This window comes from Saccostrea echinata, unplaced genomic scaffold (assembly GCF_033153115.1).
Source record: "Saccostrea echinata isolate AGI-Se365-2 ecotype Australia unplaced genomic scaffold, CSIRO_AGI_Sech_v1 ptg000113l, whole genome shotgun sequence".
In the NCBI taxonomy this organism is placed as follows: Eukaryota; Metazoa; Mollusca; class Bivalvia; order Ostreida; family Ostreidae; genus Saccostrea; species Saccostrea echinata.
In genome coordinates, this window is record NW_026889862.1 from 244,156 (window position 1) to 259,701 (window position 15,546).

A 15,546-nucleotide genomic window follows, 5' to 3' on the forward strand; every position below is an offset into this window, starting at 1 on the left:
TGATACACTAAAGAAATAAAGAATTCAATCAATCAGCAATCATTGGCTGACACCGCTTGTGTGATTGGTGGAGGAAAATGCATCAGATCGATGCATTTTCCCACCGGATTACTTTTTAACTCCTTCATATGTTGCATTGCATAAAGTTTACCATTTTTTAAAAAACAAAAAAATCTAATGCTTCTTGCATGTTTGATGTATAAAAAACGTTAAGTTAGTTGTATTTGAAAGTAGAAACCTAGTGATGACGTGTCACACAGTTAATTAAGTTTCAATGAAATAAAATAATAATATTTTGAGTAAAGTTGGGTTCGATCACAGGATTGTATAAAGGGTATAAGCCACAGATATGGCATTCTGTGAGAAATAGATCTGATTGAGGCTAAGTATGTTGAGGCTTAATAGTGTCCGGTAAACTTGTCTACAAATAATAAAACTAGTTTCTTTGGTTCACTTATCGGACAGTTTTAGATAGGTTTTAGAGACGAAAAGCAAAAGAAAAAAAAAATTGGTCCTTCAATTTCATGTTGAGTTACTTTCACTTTTAAGACTTATAAACATGACTTTCTTTGATGATGAAAGCATTTTTACTCAATAATAATTCAAAGTCCAAATACTGATATTGTTCTGTGTGATAATGAAAACGAAGACATAGAATGTTATGAAGACAAACTTCAGGCTAAAAATCAAATTTTTTTTTTTAAATTTTTTATGAGAAAATAGTTAACACCATGAATAAGTTGCATGCAATGATGGAATGCTTCTAGAATTTTTGGAATAAAAATAATCGAGTATGATTTGATATAAACTGGCCATCAAAAAAAAAAAAAAAAAAAAAAAAAAAAAAAAAAATAGAGTGCTAAATGCAGCTAAAACCTTTTCATAAAGTGCCTCTGGATAAAGTGTAATTTATATTAGCACGGAAATATGCCTTTCAAAATCTGATGTGATATGCAGTAGCGAAGAATACTCACCATGGAAATTAATGTGAATCGTGAACCTACGAAATAGATGTTAAGAAATAAGTGTCCAGTAAGGTATATGATGGACAAAATACCTACTTATTTGACACCTATGGAAATACATATAGCTAATTAGATTGTTTTAATTTTTGCTATTTAACGCCCAAAGCATAACGAAGGATTACATAATAAACATATTATAAGGATGATTGTTTAAGAACGGTCACGTCAGATCAGCTTGCGAGGTGCAAACCATGCGAGGAACTTCAGTGGATATTTATTAGGAGAAGTGTTTTATGAAGGAAAAGTAATTCTTGCATATTTGAGGGGTAAGAACGATGTTCAGTTGTTTCCACTTTCTTTATGAGCTGTATTTCATCCCTAACTGATGGAATTTTTTTCTATAATCACAACTCTTCTTCTTTTGTGAGAATGAAAATGTGATTAAAAAAAAAACAACAAAATAAAACAAACAATTATACGACATTATATATCACAACAGATGTGTGACATTGACGTGTCTCGTATGCTATTACATGCAGTTCTAATTTGTCGTCCTGTTCATATTGTCACCGATGACAATGTGTACCTGCTCTCAATGCGCATATCGTCGTCCATCAGAACATGTCGCATGACAAATTGATGGCAATGCGCCTTATAAATATGGCCAGAGAAACTAAAAACTTCAAAAATGGTCATATACACTTAACATGATCGCCAAAATATAGCTGAAATATTACCGAATCGGCGTTAAACAATAATAATCAATTAAACAATCAATCCATATCAATATGACAAATCATTGCTTTGCTATTTTTTGAGAAGATAATTTAAAAAAAATTTCCCCTTTTAAATTTTAATCCTATGTAAAACTTTGATCACCCATTGCGGCCCTAACTTATACCCGGTTTGATTTGAAGATACTTGAATCTGCACTACCTGAGGATGCTTCCATATAAACATCACTAATCACTGGCCTATTGCTGTTCTCAGTGGTGGATCCAGAAATTTCCGACGGAAGTTGGGGGGGAGGGGTTGCGGGCTGTTCAAAATTTTGTTTGACAAGGAAAAAAAATTAAAAAGAAAAAAAAATTAAAAAATCATTTGTATGTTAAGATGTGTGACTCTATTTTGAGTAAATTATTCAAGTATGAAATTTTACCTATGGACTAAATTGAGAGTACATAAAAGTTAAAAACAGAATTTACCAAAGTAGAAAAAAAAAATCAAACCACCGGGCGGGGGGTGGGGGGGGGGGGAGGGAGGGGTGTGCGCCAGTGCTACATCTGTCTGGTTTAGGAGAAGATTTTTAAAGATTTTCTGTACATATTCCTTCGTAAAACTTTGATCACCCATTGTGGTCCCACCCTACCCCTGGAGTCATGATTTGAACGAAATTGATTTTGTTTTTGTTTGTTGTTTTTATGTCCATCTCGAGAATTTTTCATTCGTATGTACATGTAGACGTCACTACCTGCCGGTGGAGGGCTGAAAATTTAGAAGTATACTTGGCACTCAGGGTCATTGAGTAGTGAGGGAAATTTTTCGTGCCAGCACCTCAAAATTAAACGTACTCCATGTAGCTTTTATATAAACATCTACTCTTCTGATCCAGTACTTCTTGAAAATTTTTTATCACCTATTGTAGCCACATCCTTCCCCCGAGGGAATTGTCACTTCATAACAAAGAATTCACATATGTTTCAACTTTTCTGACAGAGTGGTTCTTGAGAAGATTTTTAAAAGATGGCACTAAATTGTCACTAATTCTTAACTACATCTCCTTGAAAGAGAGCATGGTCTTTCATTGGAACAAACTTGAATCCCCTTTATCCACGGATGCTTTGTGACAAGTTTGATTGAAATTGACCCAGCAGTTCTTGAGAAGGAGCTGAAATTGTGAAAAGTGTAGACAGAGGGATATGGTCAGACAAAATGTGATGAAAAGCCAGCTTGAACTTCCTGTTCAGGTGATCTTATGTCAACCCCAACAACACAATTATGATTTCATATAAGAATAACGCAAAAAATACTTTCCAAATAATCATTACTACTGAAGAAAAGAAAAAAAACCCCCAAAAACTAATATATGTATTCAATCTCCACGTATATATTATAAGAAAAAGAGAATAGGCTGATTTATCAGATATATCAAGATATTACGTTACCTTTACATATCATAGTGATGTACATAAATCCTGGACACAATTTTCTGACCAAAACGTTTTCTCACTACAGCATTGGTAGTAATGCTGTCTGTCTCCCTCCGTGTGAGTGTGTGTGTGTGTGTTTCAATCTCTCTTTCCTTTCTCAAGTAAATATTTGTCAAAACAATATATCGACGACAATATATGTTGACCTTGACTGTACGTATTGTCTCCGATGACAAAATGTGCCGATGCTTGACTGTACATTTAGTCGTCTATTATGCAGGAGGAAAATAAGGCTCGTCTCGGTATATATTGTCACCGGCGACAATATGTACCGATGGACGACAATATGTGCAGTGAGGGTAGGTACATATTGTCGCCGGCGACAATATGTACAAAACGACAATAACCGTCACAAGATGGCACCGACAGCAAACGTTACAGAAGGCATTTGTGTAAAATTTAGTAGATCAGATTGTGACTTTTGAATGATATGGCGTTGTACGCAAATTAACCTTGATTTGAAAACTGCATAGGGTTACAAAAATTCTTTATGGGTATTGATACGGCCTTTGCTCAAGAGTAGTATTACGTCTGTTTGCCAAGTGAGAAACTTTGTCTTTTGAAAATAAACCTTGATATAAACTTCAAGGGAAATTCATCTTAGAAACATTCTGATGTTAAACTGAATTTTAAAGTGCTCGTGTGCTTAAACATGACTGAACAGTAAGTTGATTTGCCTTTTGTTTTTTATTCCTTTTTAACAAAACGGCATACTGCAAAGTAGAGATATATGCGATTAACTTGTTTTAATAGCACAACTTAGCTCCCATCATGAGGATAGTAAATGAAATATCAGTCTCTTTTATGATCCAAATGTTCAGCGTTGAAATAATATCATATTTGTAGGAAATGCAGATTTAATTTTCGCATTCAACTGCGGTCACTTAGTATTAGGAAAATGTATTTTTTCCTCACTTACAAAATAAATGAATATTATTGTCATTTATGAATTCGTCACATATTAGAAAATTTTGAGTGCTAAGACAACGTGTGATTTTTCCATAGCACACTACAGGAATCATTGATTGGACGCTTGCAGTCCATGGTAGTTTGTTACAACTCACAGAATTTTCTTAATGGCAATTCATCTAGGCTTTTCTAGATGGCACATTTTCATGTTGATGTCAAGCAACACTGTTGCAACAACGCAGTCACATTATCTCATAGAGAAATAGTGTTGGGTACTCGCAAAATAATTGCTGATTATTTCACATTTAAGCATAGCAATAATATGTTCAAAAAAAATTTAAAAAGTTTAAAAAATCAAAGATCGTTAACAAAGAGAGAGAGAGAGAGAGAGAGAGAGAGAGAGAGAGAGAGAGAGAGCGATTTTCATACATTTAACATTTTCTCTTCTAATTCTTCTATAGCTATTCACGTCGAAGATAAAACCTCTGTTTCGGCAAATTTAAAGACATGTAGAGATATTCTTTCTTATACAATTTCTTGAACAGAACTATGTTGCATTGGTATCTGTTTTTATGATAATTTATTGAGTTAATATCCTAGTTATCAGTAAAAATATAACGAAATATTTTCTGAGATGTTTCTAGTTAACCATTACCCAATATAAGAGGCCTTAGTGTTAAATCGACACCTTGTTGCAATAAGAGAAAAAATGACAGAAATATATTTTTTGCATAGCCCATGCAAATTTTGTTCAATTCTTGAAAGTATTTCAGAAAAGCGCAGGTTTGAGAGCCTCAAATGTCTTCTTTTGTGGAGAAAAAAAAATTTTGCTTGCTCCAAGACGAAAATATTGCTTAACTTCTTCATATAGTACGAGTGCGCAGAAAAGTTGAAGAAGTTATTATTATTTAAAATCCCAAGAAATGAATGTCGGTAGATCGATTTTGAAAGTCTTCAAAAATGATTATCAGAACATATTGCTCATCTTTGGTGCTCTAATTCAATGTGTTTACAATTTTTACGCAAAAAACGAAAGTCATGTGACCTTGATGATAACAACTATATGGTTGTAAGACCGTCTTTCTTGTTTTACAATGCTGAGTTTGTTAAACCTTCGCTTTACTCATATTTTTCATAAATCGTTCGCTTTGAGATACAAATATCTTAAAAGATAATTCATTGTGTAACTTTAAACTATATATGTTCTTACACTTTGTAGACTCGTGATGATTAACATAAAAACGAATTAAGGTTGCCGAAGCTTAATTATTTTATACCAATTAAATGTATGTTTCTTTTTTTTGGAAATAAAAATCTAAACTTATAAATTAATAAATTTTGCAAATAAACTCCGAAACGGGTGCACCAGAGTCCTTACTTACTCCCCTAACGATACACTATATACAAGATGATGTCCGTAAACTATATTTAGATTTCACTCGCGTAGTAAGTATCCTACATTAAATTAAAAGTCTGCTTTCATTTTCGATAAACAGCCATGAAATAGGAAAAAAGAAAGTACGGTGGCGTTTCCGGTTGGCGGATCTAAGTAATTGGCAATTTTTAACGAAACTGACAACAAGCAATCGTTTATTTATATCATAGAATGCCATCACTGAATTATTCAATCAAAACCTGATTTAAATGATATGAGAGAAATAAGTTGTGATGACCGATTAAAAAGGGAAATGTGCAAATTATTTTCGTCATTCACCGATCTTAATATTGACGGAAGCTTCTAGAACATTATATAGCATCGAGCTCGATGTTAAAAAGAAAAACGAGGCATCATTTTGCTGCATGAACATAAAAAAAAGCTTTTGGTTATTGAAATAATAGTAAATCATTGATAACACTATAAGTTGTGAATATATTTATATATCGAAACACTATTACATATATACAGTAGGTTTTCCTAATAAATTTATCGGTAAAATTTGTATAATTATGTTCCTTACTGCATGAGAGCATCGTGGCAACGAACCCGACGTACAATTTGTACTTCGTTATAAACTTGCTCACTTGAAAAGAGAAAATTAATGAATAAGGTATTGTTCAAATACAATTAAGCTATAAAATTTTGTGCTTTAATCAATATATTTCATTTTTTTTTCTCTGAATACAGTCATTTGTATCAAATACTCGGTCTATTCATAGGGCGTTAAAAGCTAATTTTGTATGTACCTTATTGATATGTAAAGAATGTACTTTACTTTTTTTTTTTTTTTTTTTTTTTTTTACATATCTATAAGGTACATACATATTTATAAACCAAGACCCAACTACCTGTGAATTTTTACCCCCCTCCCCCTAAAAAAATCAATTTATCAGTAATGTGCATATTCGCTGCTTTTATCCTTCATAATTAAATAAGAGCATCTAATCGAAGTACAATATCCATAACATAGTATAACAGCTTTCACAATAAACGTCGATTAATGTAGAAATTATTTTTCAAGTTTTTACAAAAGGGGGGTGGGGTGGGGATGGAGGTGGGGGTGGATGGGTGGGGTGGAGACGTACATCTACTTCATGCGGGATTTTAAACAAGTATTTCTTCCTGCTATAAGCCTGTAGGCTGTCAGTAGAAACTACAATAATATGTTCTGTCGGTGCTCGGCAGTGGTATAAATTCAATTCCCCGCGCTTGCGCGGGATTTCATCTTGTTATCTATATTTTGAGAATGATAAAATTCATTAATGTATCTATAAATGTTATGCACAGTCAGATCTCGTTATCTGAACTCGATGAAACTAAGAAAACCAAGATATCCGGGGACTCTGAGAGAGACAAAGGTAAAAATACATGACGAAAATGGACAAAGAGTATCTAACTTATTTCGACATAACCTTGGCATTCGAGATATTGATGTTTGAGATACCGAAATTCAACTTTAGTTTTCCAAAGAAAGTACATTGTGTGGAAAATATTATTCCTAATTTATTTGAGCAAGCACTTTTGAATAATTTTTTTACAAGCCTTACTTTATTAAAATTACCCTTGTAATAAGAGATACGATATTTTTTTTTATCAATCTCTATAACAAAGAATTCTTCATTCTGTAAAATGTTTAATATTTCTAGTGTTCATATGACCTATAATTAACTGAATTCATGGACTATTATGCGACATATTCTGACATTGACCTTGGTACCCCTCAAAATCAATATTTATTACTGCATGTTATCGGTTAGCCTACTCTACATAGGCGTCAAAACAATCTGTCACACGATGAAAAAATGAGGACAAGTAAGGCATTTAAATTTTGGGGACCATGTCTACATTGGTGTTGAGCATTGTGTGTGACCAGGAACAAGTAACTCTTTCAAGCTTAATGTACAATGTCGATAATCGATTGCTTCTTTTCTATCTAACATATCTGTTTTCCTACCGTGATATAAATACAGGATCTCCTATGTTTTTGGTTAGATAACTATAAGGATATTTTGTCAAACGAGTTGTGTGTATCAACAAATCATTGGGGATTCTTTTATAACATGTTTATATAATTATAGCAATCTAACGCTTTTAAGTCGTTTATTTATGAGCTTTTAGTTCTCTTATATATGTAAATCTTCCATTTTGACTTGATCAAATTCACTCATAAGCCGAAAATATGAAATGATATCCTATGAGCTATATCGACTGTATAAAGGCGTAAAATGTGATAAAGTATAGTTATTCATAAGATTTGAATAAAATCATACATATATGCTATAAAATGAAAATAAATAGTTAAGGGTTAGCATGTACATTTCTGCAACTAAGTATATTATACAATTATTGCCGCCTTTAAAGAAAAAACAATACGATGATTTAGATCCCTGAGGAGTACAATATTCACCGAGCCCGAAGAGATATTGTACTTTGAAGGTGGTTTAATCATCATATTGACCGAAAAAAACCCAGCAATTGTTTTCTTATATGATTCAATGATTAAATGACACACACACACGCTAAAGAATTACGTACATCTTACTTGTCCACATTCACTGAAGTACTAGCCAAACATAGGGAAACGTGGTTAAAAAACATAACAAGTTGTATTATTTTGGAATTTTTAATTCTAGTTTAGATGCAATGTAGAAAAAAATGTCAGGAACATATATAGGATTGACTTTGAAGAAGGGGGCATTATGAGGAAAGAAATGACAAGTTACATGAAAACAAATCTTTGACTAACACCCCCCCCCCCCTCCAAAGGAAAAGAATTTATTCAGCTCAGTTTTTTTATGCCCCCGGATCGAAAGATTCCAGGGGTATATTGTTTTTGTCCTGTCTGTCTGTTTGTCTGTTGTCAACTTTAACCTTGCCCATAACTTTGATTGGTTGGAGCTATGACTTTCACATTTCACATGTGAATTCCCTGTGACAAGACCTTTCTTTGGGTACCATCATAATTGACTTTTTGACCTTGGAGTTTGACTCACTTTTGCAAAATTTTAATTTTATGAGCCTTTAACCTTGGCCATAACCTCTGAACAGTTGGTGCTTGGGGTTTCAAACTTCATATGTGTGTTCTTTGTGACAAGGCCTTCCTTTGGATACAAACAACTTTGACCTTTTGACCTTTACCTTGGAGTTTGACCTACTTTTGAAAAACTTTAACCTTGGCCAAAACTTTTGAATGGCTGGTGCTAGGGATTTCATACTTCACATATGTAATCCTTGTGAAAAGACCTTTCTTTGGATACCAACCACTTTGACCCTTTGACCTTTGACATAGGAGTTTGACCTACTTTCGAAAAACTTTTACCTTGGTCATAACTTTTTAATGGTTTGTGCTAGGGCTTTCATATTTCACCTATGTAATCCTTGTGACAAGACCTTCCTTTGGATACCAACCACTTTGACCTTGACCTTGACGTTTTACTTATTTTTAGGAAACTTTAACCTTCGTCATAACTTTTGAACAGTTGCAGCTAGGTCTTTCAAATATCATAGGTATATTCCTCGAGAAAAACCTTTCTTTGGGTACCAACATTTTTTATCTTTTGGCCTGGATTTTGAATTGTATTTGAGAAACTTTAACCTTCGCCATAAGCTGCCATACGGGGGCATCAGTGTTTCACAAACACATCTTGTTATGGAATGTGAAGGTCCATAAACGAGGGGAGGAGGGCTTGCATAGAAAATGATTATTCTAAAAATTTTAATTAAATTTACATTCTCAAAGAGTGGGGAGAGGGACAGGCCTCCTGCAGCCCTCCACGCCATCCCTCACCCAAGAATTTATGTGCCTTAATGTTATGTTCATATGAGTAGAAATCAGGTGCAAATGAAATTACTACTGATGATACTAACAAAGATTTGAAGAAACATTGATCCAACATCAAACATGATTGATTGGGAAGTTTCCAAGTACTATGATGATGCGTAACAATGAAGCGGTTTATAAAAAAGCGTAAACTGTTCCAACTCAGTTTAAACGTATAAATTGAGTAGCTATTAAATTCATTCCTTGTAATTTAATTTTCATTCATTTGGTGTAAGAAAAAAAGATGAATGTCCTTAAATATGACTTCAATTTGTACAAAATTTGAATGTAACGTCAGTCGGATCGATACATTTTTGACGCAAGTCATATTGTGACGTAGGCAACCCATTTTATACGATATAAAGTAAATTTTTTATCCAATCAAATACAGCGTTACAACCAGAATTATATATAGGGATGTCAACGAATAGTCGACTATCAGTCGAATGAACCGACGATCGAATAATGAAACGACATTCGAATATTATTTTATCTAAATAAATGCAATAAATGACTGATAGATGAGATGGAATTCTCATAAAAAACAGTCTTGAGAAACAGACTTTCCTCATAGACAGTCGATAATTTTCCTCAACAAAAAACGGTAGATTTTCATGTACGTATAGAAAGTACAGCAATTTTAAGTGCTTCACTACTGCGAGAATTAGTAACAGCCTGTGTTGTTTTTGTAATAGATTACGAGCCAATATAATGGGCTTTGTTTGTAAAATTATTAATTGGACTTGATCTTATACGATGTACCAATTATCTTTTGTTATTTCAAGTTTGCTCAAATGCAAGGAATAAACCTGTTTTAATACTTCGATAATTATTAAAACAATGCGCTTACATTTTAAAGTGTTTGAGGGCATTTTGATAGCCCCCCCCCCTCTCCACTTTATTTCATAATAAGCTTTAAAAAATATCGGCTGGCAATTTTTTTAATGCTTACTTAATAAAGCGGGGAAATAATAATTTTTGAAGAACTAGGTTTCTAAATTTATTTCATAGAATCATGCTATCCACGCGTTACGTTGCATTAATTTTGATGTTACTTTTTAAAAAGATTTAAGAAAAAGGTTTTTGAGTATGTGCCAATAAAGTTTGAAATAAAAATTTTATTTTCAGAAAATGTTCCGAATATTCGACTATCGTTCGAATAATGCAATCGAATGATCGACTAAGGAAAATAAATATTTTGACATCCCTAATTATATATATATATATATATATATATATATATATATATATATATATATATATATATATATATATATATATATATATATATATATATATACTTGATTTCATATATAAATTTTTATATAAAAATATTTAGCATGATTACTTTTCTTCCATTATTTTTTTCAGCAAAATACAGTAATACCTGAACCTTTATGTACATCATTTTGTATTGTATATGTCTGTCATATTTCCTACTTAATTACAATATTGCGAAAAACAAGCTCTTTGATTAAATCTCAGATAACGAAGGCCAGACGTATTAAATAATTTAAATTAATCAGGTAGAATTTTTAAATAAGTATAGTGTTTGGTAGGTTTGTTATTGTGCTTGAAATTGAATTCTTTTTAAACCATTTACTTGCAATCTACATCATTTAAATTACAGTCGATGAATCGCTATTTTGAATACTAAATAAAAAGCAAACGCAGAAGAAATGCTTCATAGAAAAAGAATTATGAAATTCAGAATAAGAAACCACGACACATACATGTAATTAAATTTCAATCCAGTTAATCAAACCATGACTGATGTCTGTTAATTGATCTTCCTTATATGTTTTTATTCATTTTATCACAAATACCAAAAAGTTCAAAATTCATTATAACAAAACTAGGACATATGAAGAGGAAAGGAAATGAAATGTTAGGCTGCGTTTAGGTGCCAAGTACAAAACCTTGAAATTAATACTTGATTGAACGATTACACATTTGACATCCGCTTTCAAGGCGGGTCTTTTGATTCATGAGTCACGTAATGCATACATGTTTTATATATTACGAATGTTGAAAAATTATTTAGTAAATCATTGAGAAAAGGGTTCAGGACAAGAATAACCACTTCTTAATTTTTTCCCCGAAAGAGAGCTGAGTTTTTCACCATTGTAAGCACGTGCTTATACAAACAAAGCATTTTTATTCACATTGGCTTTGTCATAAAACACGTTTTTCATCATGCTATTTATATCGCAATTATTTCTTATGACTATAAAGATTTCTGAATCAATATATTCTCTTTTCATTATCAAGATTTTGAATTACACAAGCTTACAAATACACAAACTATAAAGTGGGAATAAAACAAATTAGAAGTTTGAACGTCCTTCCTGATATAGATTTAGTCGCTGACATAAACAGGAAATGTCTTAATTATTAAAATATGTAAAATAGGAAACTAATCGCCAATAATTTCGAAGCTGAAATGTTATTAAGGATGATTTTGCGATATACTTTGGTTTGTCTCATTCAGGTTAGGATTCTAGAATCTAGTGGTAAATGTTTACGGTAAATATCACATTCTAATACATTTTTTTTGATTGCAAAACAAACACCCCTGATATTGTTCCTTTAAAATCATCTCACATGTATATGATTTTTTGTAGAGGTGGTATTTCAGTATGTTGTCCAGGATCGCAGTATAATAAAGCCACAGAAAAATGTGAGGGTGAGGATTTATAGAAAAAAAAATTATCATATCATTTTATATAAAAACTTTGTATAATATCATGACATTGATAGATTTTATGAGTTTCAGAATGCCCACCTGGATATTATCACTGGCACTGTTCTAGAAAATGTCAATATCGATATTATGGGAAGCGTTGTGAAAAGGAATGTTCATGTTCAGAAGATCTTTGTCATTTCTCTTATGGTTGTTCGGAATCCGAAGGTCGGTAATCTTCCTAATACAATATGTACTTAACGTTGGTGGATATATTTAGCGCTTTTGTACAAATGCTATGCAAAATCGAATTTCTAACGTATTATAGTTGCAAGCTAAAAATTGACATTAGTAAACTGTATTGTTAAAATCAAGAACCACCTTTTAATTCAGCCGCAAGATTATATAATAAATGCTAAGAAAATGTGTCCTTACATTAATAAATTATTCTCCCTAAAAAGACAATTACATAATTATGTTGTCCAGGCAATAAAAGGTATTTCCGAATGCACTTTAATATTTATTTGAATGCATATTTATCTTTTTGGATAAACAGGGCAAGGGACAGTCGCTTCGTTACAGAATTTTGAAAACAAAAGTGAATATCACTCATTCAACAACATCTTTACACCTTCCTTACCTTTTAAAAAGAACAAGTTGGATGATAGAAATAACCAAATCCCATTGAAAACCAGTACCAATGTGACTACTACTCAAGAAATAGAGACAAAAAATGAAACTTTTCTGTCAAGTAACACAGGTTTCATCATGCTATGCTTAGTGGGGCTGTTTGTATTGTTGTTTGCGATTTTTGTTGCATCAAATATTTACAGAAAATTTTTTCAGAAAAGTGCAAGTATACGTTCAATTGAGAAAAGTACTGTAAAAGAAAACAGCAACTATTTGTCGGTAGGACAGGAAATGGACAACGTAGAAAGAGCTGTTTTCCAAGGATTTCAAAGCGTAAATACTTGTGATGATACTTCATATTTATCTCCGGTGAGCTTCGCTACGAGTCAGTATGAGGAAATTGATTTACATGATATTCCAAGAGAATCAAAATACATTCCAGTTGAAGATACATCAGAGGAACAGCACGACACGTATCTTACTCCCACAGCTGTATCAGACGAGATGTATATAGAAATCATAGAGTAAAATAATGAAGATCTTAACATTAATTTAGAATTTTAAAATAGAAAAAAATTATTGATAAACAATTAAATTTACGGACTGCCGGGGGTGGGGGTTGGGGTGGCTGGGTATGGTTCAAGATAATTAATGAATGATAAAAGCAACTATATGACTTTTGCCGGCATTGAGAAAAATTAAAAAAAAACGAAAAAGCACGTCAATAATTTTTCCTCTAAAGAAAGCAGCCTTCTTTTCTCCTGTGTACGGAAGCCCGTTGAGGCCAGTTCAGAGAAAGAAATATTTTTTATTGCGTTTATATTATATGTTATAATATTATATATATTATATGTTATAATATTTTTTAAACATTGCGTTTAATCGCAATAATCATTGCGTTTAAACGCAAAAGATTGCGATTAATCGCAATGTATATTGCGTTTAAACGCAAAACACTTTGCGTTTAAACGAAAAAGATTGCGATTAAACGGAATCTTTTGCGTTTAAACGCAATACTTTTGCGTTTCAACGCAATACTTTCGCGATTAAACGCAATAATTTTTGCGTTTAAACGCAATAATTTTTGCGATTAAACGCAATAGTATTGGGATTAAACGCAATAATCTTTGCGTTTAAACGCAATAATCCTACTTTATAAGGATTTGTTTTGCATTTAAACACAATGATACTGTAGTTTCAAAATCAAACATGAATTAGTCAAAGCTTATAATTACATGTACATGTACTAGGATCCGACACTTCAACTTTAAGAAGATCCGATTTGTTCTGTGTCTTTTTGCAAAATTTTCCAGTTTTTGAAAATTGCAGTAAAACAATGGCATCCTAAAAACCTGAATGTCTTTAATGTATTAGAACCCAAGACTCTTAATGAAGTCTCTGATATGACTAATTGCTTACGTTAATCACAACGTACAGAGAATGTTTCAGTGGTATTAATAACACTTGTCAATTTGATACATGTAGTGCACATCGATCAATCTGTTTTCATTTGATTTTGATCTCGTATAAATCCATCACATATGTTCTTGTGTTTACTGTATGCAACCATAGGAAGGGTTATGAATATACATTAAGGTCAAGATCTAGTAAACGACTTTAGAATGTCTTTTTGGTGCTAGATCCATTATGAAGTCATAATCAATCCCAACTTTCTTTTTTCCGTACTTTGCGACTCTAATAGACTTATGTAGAAGATAAAGTATTTTCATAGCGTTCAATTTGAAATCGTATAAAAAGTAATCCCTGTTCCTATATTCAAGTTTACATTATTTCAAAGAAGAGGCTAAGAACATATAAATTACTGTTTTCTGAGAGACTGTAGGCAATCTGGATACATTTCATTTGTCTGATATGACAAAAACTCCCATATTTATGACTGACTTTCTTAATTTTTCATTGAAAATGACAGTATAAAATATGAATTTTCGTCTTGTTTACCTACAAATTATACCCCGACACACCTTATTTGACCAAGCTATAGTTATAAAGCATCATAAAAGGAATTCAGTTCTCAAATTTGAAAAATCTGTAGGCTCCTTTTATTTACTAGATCTTGACATTAAAGTTTAAATACTTCATCATGTTGTACGTAATTCCAACATTTCCTCAGTCCTTTCCAAAAATCCCTTAATACATGGGTTAAACTTGTGACCGCAACGTAGGGGACAGTTTTCTTAACAGAGCAACTGACCAAAGCTTCATTAAGAATGTAGAGAATAATAAGCTTAACACATGTCTCGTTCTTAGGTTGCCTTTGTTTTTACAACCCGACATTTTTGTCTCCTCTATAAATACTTATTAGTGATTTATCCTTCAAGAGAGCGTTTGCACCGAGAATCCTGGGGCCCATTTTACAAAAGAACTTACGACAAAGACCAAAAACTTTAGTTGATTGTAAAATTTTGCAAAATGAATGATTCTGTTTACAACTGCTAGCATAAAGGTATCTTTCTATATACCTATTAAAAATATTAAAACCACTTTCTATTTAATGTAAATTAGAAAGTTATTGGCAGAATTAAATTCTGGTCTTAATCGAAAGTTCTTTTGTAAAACGGGTTCCTGATTCTATAAAGCTAAACAATACGCAAATTGTAAAAAGAGAAAGAAATAAAAGATATAAGTATGCGTGGGTCCACCGTACTCTGCAAGGTTTAATACAAATGACTGCCTTAAAACACAAAGATTATTGCCTTTGAACTAAAAGATTATTGCGTTTAAACGCAAAAGTATTGCGTTTAATCGCAATATTATTGCGTTTAAACGGAAAAACTATTGCGTTTAATCGCAAAAGAATTGCGTTTAATCGCAACATTATTGCGTTTAAACGCAAAAACTATTGCGTTTAAACGCAAAGTTATTGCGTTTAA

The 15,546-nt window shown here is 32.2% G+C and overlaps 1 long non-coding RNA gene across 1 annotated transcript; it reads left to right on the plus strand.

Annotated features, from left to right (window-relative positions):
* Window positions 1-11,802: 11,802 nt before the first annotated feature.
* Window positions 11,803-12,632, plus strand: LOC133177274 (uncharacterized). The gene is made up of 4 exons (XR_009719656.1): window positions 11,803-11,868; window positions 11,967-12,028; window positions 12,119-12,253; window positions 12,582-12,632. It is a non-coding gene; the product is annotated as an uncharacterized LOC133177274 (long non-coding RNA).
* Window positions 12,633-15,546: the final 2,914 nt, after the last annotated feature.